Below are 6,364 nucleotides of genomic sequence, written 5' to 3'. Positions count from 1 at the left end.
TTCTGATTCTCCCGTCGTCGCAAACTCCGACGGAATTGCCCAGGAAGTGAACATTCTGCTCAGCAATTCCTCTCCGTCTGGAGCCCTCCTAGTGTACCCATTTAACTGAAGAAAGGTCATTGGATCTGAAATGTTAACTCTGCTTACTCCCCATAGATACTGCCAGACCTGCTGTGTTATCCCAGCAATTTCCATTTGAATGGGTGAATTCCGTCAGTCCTGCTGCAGTTGAGATACCACTAACCCAGGACAAGTTCTAACACCTGGGTATTTACTAACTGAACCACCTACCACATACTTTCCACAGACCTCTTAATTGTCTCCTACCCTGACCCTACATCACCCTTTTCACATGCTATCTTTGGACACCCACTGTGCCCAGGATTTGACACATCCCCACCCTTGACATTCACCCTGTTTTGCTGGACCAGAAGTTCTCCCACCCACCCTAGCCTAACCCAAATATTGCTGAAAATGTGTTGCTGGTTAAAGCAAAAGATTCCTGATGAAGGGCTTATGCCCGAAACGTCGAATTTCCTGTTCCTTGGATGCTGCCTGACCTGCTGGCTTTAACCAGCAACACATTTTCAGCTCTGATCTCCAGCATCTGCAGACCTCACTTTTTACTCGAAGATTCTAACCCAAATATTTCCATTTTACCTGAGCCCCTTCCCACTTTGTGCCCTGTCATGATACTTATCTGGCCCCTTAACCTGACATTCTACTTCTCTAATACCCCACCCCCCTACCGATCTGGCATCTCTACCTACCTGGCATCCTATCTTCATTCATTCTTATATATATGCCCTATTTCAGAAGCTGTCAAAGTAACTGTCTTCATGCCAGACATTTAAATCACAGAATACAGCAACTGGCAGCTGTGAAAAAGGGGCCATGATTTGCTTTCCCCTCTCTGTCCTACACCTCTCAGATAAATTGTGCAGCCACACATTTCTAAAGGAGCCCTAATTGGAAAGCCCTGAAAGAAACCTGGAACTCTGTCTTAACATGAAAAGGAGCAGAATGGTTACCTACATGTGATGGCCACATCTTGGAAAATCTGATCCTAACAAATTACTCAGAAGCAGGAGTAAACCACTTGATCTCTTGAGCCTACTCTACCACTCGGCAAAACCAGGACCATCCACCCTTCTACCCTGACTCCCAAAACCCTTGCCTCTCTGAATCTAAAAGAACAAAATTGGGGTAATTGTTTCGTAGCACATAATTTGAATATTGCTGAAAAAAGATACATTTTGTTGAAGCTTTTTGTGATGTAGTGACAGAATCATAGTTTTTCTTCAGCATAGATGCTGTCACCAAAACAACAACATGTTTGAGTTATCACACAAATTGGTAACATAGTATATAAATTTCTGTGCTGGTGTGATGGCAGGTGTGTCCTAATGATTAGCAGATCATATCAAACAGCATATTCATTTATCTGTTCACACAAGGCAAGGTACTGACTGTGCCCATCTTGCAAATACAGAGTATAATGTTGGATGTAATTCCATGATTTAATGGTACATATGCAGTAATCCCAAGTGTGCTAAAACTAAAACAGTGCCAATTTGGGATTTTCAGTCAAGCTCATAATGTGCTTACTGGAACCTTCACATATTAGTACACAGGACTCTGTGTTTTTGCAGACAGGCGCAGTATACATGACTAATGATGTGACTAATCGGAGTCAAGTACCTGGTTTAAAATTAAACAAGGATGAGCAATTTACTGTCACTACCAATGAGAGTCCACTTTCTAAACAATTGCCCAGTTCTGCTCATACAGCATAAAAATGTTGTTCCCCTTCACAGTGGTATTCTTGCAAATAAGTGCAAAATTTAAAAAATCAACAAAATATGTATTTTTCAGCAATATTCAAGATCTCCACTTCCTTGAAAGTGATATAACAGGTAGGCAGGGTAGTGAGGTAGTGAGCCTTTATTATTAAATGCATTGGATATAGGAGTTTGGAAGTCATGTTGCAGCTATACCATTGGTTAGACCACTTTCGGAATACTGCTTTCCATTCTGGTCTCCGTGCTATAAGAAAGATATTGTTAAACTTGAAAGGGTCCAGAAAAGATTTACAAGGATGTTGCCAAGGTTGGAGGGTTTGAGTTATGGGAAGAGGCTGTATTAGCTGGGGCTATTTTCCCTGGAGCGATGGATGCTGAAGGGTGACTTTACACAAGTTTGTAAAATCATGAGGGGCAGGGATAGGTTTATTAGCCAAGGTCTTTTCTCCAGGGTAGGAGATTCCAAAGCTAGAGGGCATAGGTTTAACGTAAGAGGGAAAAGATTTAAAAGGGACCCACAGGGGAACCTTTTCATGCACCAGGTATTGCGTGTATGGAACAAGCTGCCAGAGGAAGTGGTGAAGGCTGGTACAATAATAACATTTAAAAAGCATCTGGATGGGTAAATGAATAGGAAGGATTTAGAGGGATAAGGGCCACATGCTGGTAACTGGAACTAGATTAATTGAGGATATCTGGTCAGAATGGACAAATTGGACTGAAGGGTCTGTTTCCATGCTGTACATCTCTATAACTCTATGACTCTAATTAGGGGTATTGGAGGGGATGAGAGTGCTGGGTCGAGGGGGGCACTGCTGGGATTTTGTGGTTAGTGTGATCAGAACACTGTCTCTGGGACGAGTACATACCAGATGGGCCTGTGTTTTATAGGTAGACAGCCCTCCTTTTGGATATTGTACCTGCTATTATTTTTGGAGGTTCTAAGGGACATTTAAGTCTCAAGATGTCCCCTACATCATCTCATCTAATTATGTTCAGCAAATTTCTCTGTTCAATCTTTTTCTCTGTGCTTCATAACTTGCCATTTTTTTCTACCTAGTTAATCCTCTCCATTCTCCTCAAACCCACAAGTTGGCCTCCACCTTCCACAAGGTCCAAGTCCCACATCCACACTAAATGCTATTCCAAAACATGCTCTTTCCAAATCACTTCTGGAGTTTTTTTTAATCAGTCTTTTGACCAGTGTCTCTTGGTATTTGTAGGCCTTTTTATTTGTTCTTACATTTCTGTTAAATCTTCCATTTGCTGCTGAAACAGACTTGAAACAGACACTGTAAAAGAAAAGGCAGGAGAGGAAGATGGGAGAGAAAATCAATGCTGGATGGCTTGAAAACTATAGGAAGTTATTGGCAAATGAATAGACTGACACAGCTGCAAGGTTCCTTGGAAGTGAAGTCGCAGGTGGACAGAGTGATGAAGAAAGTGTTTGGCATGCTTGCCTTCAGTGGTCAGTACATTGTGTATAGGAGTCAGGACATCATGTTGCAGCTGTACAGAATACTGGTGAGGTAACTTTTAGAATACTGTGAAATTCTGATCACCTTTCTATAGGAAAGATGTTGTTAAACTTGACAGTGTACAGAAAATATTTACAATGATATTGTAAGGACTGGAGGGTTTGAGTTATGGGGAGCGGCTGAACAGGGGCTTTTTTCACTGGAATGTCAGAGACTGAGGGGTGACCGTATTAGAGGTTTATAAAATCATGAGGGCATGGATAAGGTAAATAACCAAGGTCTTTTTCTTAAGTTGGGGAAGTCCAAAACTGGAGGGGATAGGTTTAAGGTGAGAGTGGAAAGATTTAGAAAGGATCAAAGGGTCAACATTTTCATACAGAGAGTGGTGTGTGTATGGAATGAGCTGCCAGAGAAAGTGGTGGAGGCAGGTGCAATTACAGCATTCAAAAGGCATATGGGAGGGGTGCATGAATAAGAAGAGTATGGAGGGATATGGGCTAAATGCTGGCAAATGGGACTAGATCAGATTGGGATATCTGGTCAGTGCAGATGCGTTGGACTGAAGGGTCTCTTTCCATGCGATATGACTCTGTGACTCAATAACAGAGAGGTATGGAAACTAAGAGTCAAGAGCCAGCTTTCAAACAGAGCAGTCACAATCATGATGATAATATTTAGATCCTTCACATCCTGTTTTCCACATTATTGACCTACATTATGGGCGGCACGGTGGCACAGTGGTTAGCACTGCTGCCTCACAGCACCTGAGACCCGGGTTCAATTCCCGACTCAGGTGACTGACTGTGTGGAGTTTGCACGTTCTCCCCGTGTCTGCGTGGGTTTCCTCCGGGTGCTCCGGTTTCCTCCCACAGTCCAAAGATGTGCAGGTCAGGTGAATTGGCTATGCTAAATTGCCCGTAGTGTTAGGTAAGGGGTAAATGTAGGGGTATGGGTGGGTTTCGCTTCGGCGGGTCGGTGTGGACTTGTTGGGCCGAAGGGCCTGTTTCCACACTGTAAGTCTAATCTAATCTAATCACACCCAGACACCTTGTCATAAACTGTGAGATTCATAACACCTTCATATGTCCTGTCTAATACTTATTCCTCAACTAATACCTTCTCTTTACATGTCTCAATGCTATTTATGGGATCTTGCTCTGTCAAGTTCACTGCCAAGTCCCCAACATTAAAATAGCAACCATACTTCAAAAGTATCTAATTGACAGCCTTCTCTGTAGCAATTTCTGAGGCTGAAAGAGACCCGTTGGAACCTTGATCTTACAGTAAATCCTACCCTAACCTACATGTCACTGTTTGAAAATAATGGATTATCCATTTAAAACAGCGATTACGTCAAATTCTTTCACAGGGAAGGTGATGAATCTTTGAAAATTTCTCTTTCAAAAGACAGTGGAAGCAAATTCTTTGAATCTTTGTAAGGCAAATGCACGTAGATTCTTATTAAGCAAGGAAGTGAAAGGTTATCAGGGATGGTGGAATGTGTAATAGTCACCTTAGCATGATCTTATTGAATGATAGAACAAGCTTGAGGGGCTGAGTTGCCTACTCCTAATCTATATGTTCATACGTAAAATCATCTGACGCCATTCCAGCCTCAGCTCATCTACTTCCAAAATCCTCAGCTAAACTTTTGTTATCTCTACATTTGATTACATGAACAGCCTTCTACCTTCCAACCTACATAAACTTTAACTCATCCAAAGCTCTTGCCAATCATATCCTAACTCACACCAAGGTCAATTTTTTTAAAGAATCCCTTTGGAACAGCAACACCTCAATTTTAAAAGTCTGTGTTTTAAAATATTTCTCTATAGCCTTATTCCTATCTATCTCTGTAAGCTCCTCCAATCTAATAACTTTCCAATCTCCTCTGATTCTGGCTTCTTGAGAATCGTCCAATTTTTTATCACTGACCAATCATAGATGTACCTTCAAAAGTCTGAGTCCTTAATTGTGTAATTCCCTCCTTAAATGTTCCCCCTTCCTCCTCAAAGCCCATTTCTTTATCAAAATTCTTGCTCCATGTCCTAATAAGAACACATAATGAATACATAAGTCACTTGGCTTTCAAACCTGCTTCACCGTTCAACAAGATTATGGCTGATCTGATTTTGAACTCAACTCTGTATTCCTACCCAGGCATAATATCCCCTAATGTAGCTTCATGTCAAAATCTGTTTGATAACCTTCCCGCACAGCACTTTGTGAGATTTTACCACATTAAAGTTGCTACACAAATGCAAGTTGATGTATTGTTTTTGAATAATCTGAGAACTTTTAAAGTGTTATATAAATACAAAGCTTTTTTTAATTGACAAACATCTTATAATAACTTTTAAGACTCTTATCTTGAAATCTACTAATTATTGCAGTTCCCCCTTTGTGAATATATCTTGTAATATAATCCTTCTAATTGCTGAATCAATGATTAGTTTATTTCTAATTCTGACATATGGTTTGTTTTTAGAGCTGGAAGCTATTTGAGAAACACAATGCATAAATTGTTATTTTTCCTCTAAAGCTATTAGAATGAGTTAATGACTCGAAGTCACAGACATAACAAGGCGACTTAGTTGGATTGTCTATACTGACAATCCTCCAAGTGAGTGGTTCAGAGGGACCAAGTGTGGACTGTTGATCTCCACCGGTGTAAGCAATGTGTGCCTAAACAGAGCTATTGTAAAAAGATTGACCTGTGACTAATTACATTGAATGACTCTGATTGGGTGTCATTGTTAGCTCAGTTGATAGCAGTATTGCCTCCGAGACTGATATCCATGAGTTCAAGTCCCATTTTAGAAATATGAGCATGTGATCTATGCTGACACAGCCGAGACCATAAGACATTGGAGCAGAATTAGACCATTCAGCCCATTGTGTCTGCTCTGCCCTTCAATGAGATCATGGTTAATCTGATAATCTGCCACTCTGCTTTCCTGCTTTTTCCCCATAACCCGTGATTTTCTTACTGATTAAAAATCTATCTCAGTCTTGAATATGTTTAATGACCCAGCCTCACCAGCTGTCTGTGGTAAAGAATTCCACAGATTCAAAACCCTCTGC

The sequence above is a fragment of the Hemiscyllium ocellatum genome, chromosome 16 (assembly GCF_020745735.1).
Source record: "Hemiscyllium ocellatum isolate sHemOce1 chromosome 16, sHemOce1.pat.X.cur, whole genome shotgun sequence".
In the NCBI taxonomy this organism is placed as follows: domain Eukaryota; kingdom Metazoa; phylum Chordata; class Chondrichthyes; order Orectolobiformes; family Hemiscylliidae; genus Hemiscyllium; species Hemiscyllium ocellatum.
This window is presented reverse-complemented; position numbering follows the sequence as displayed.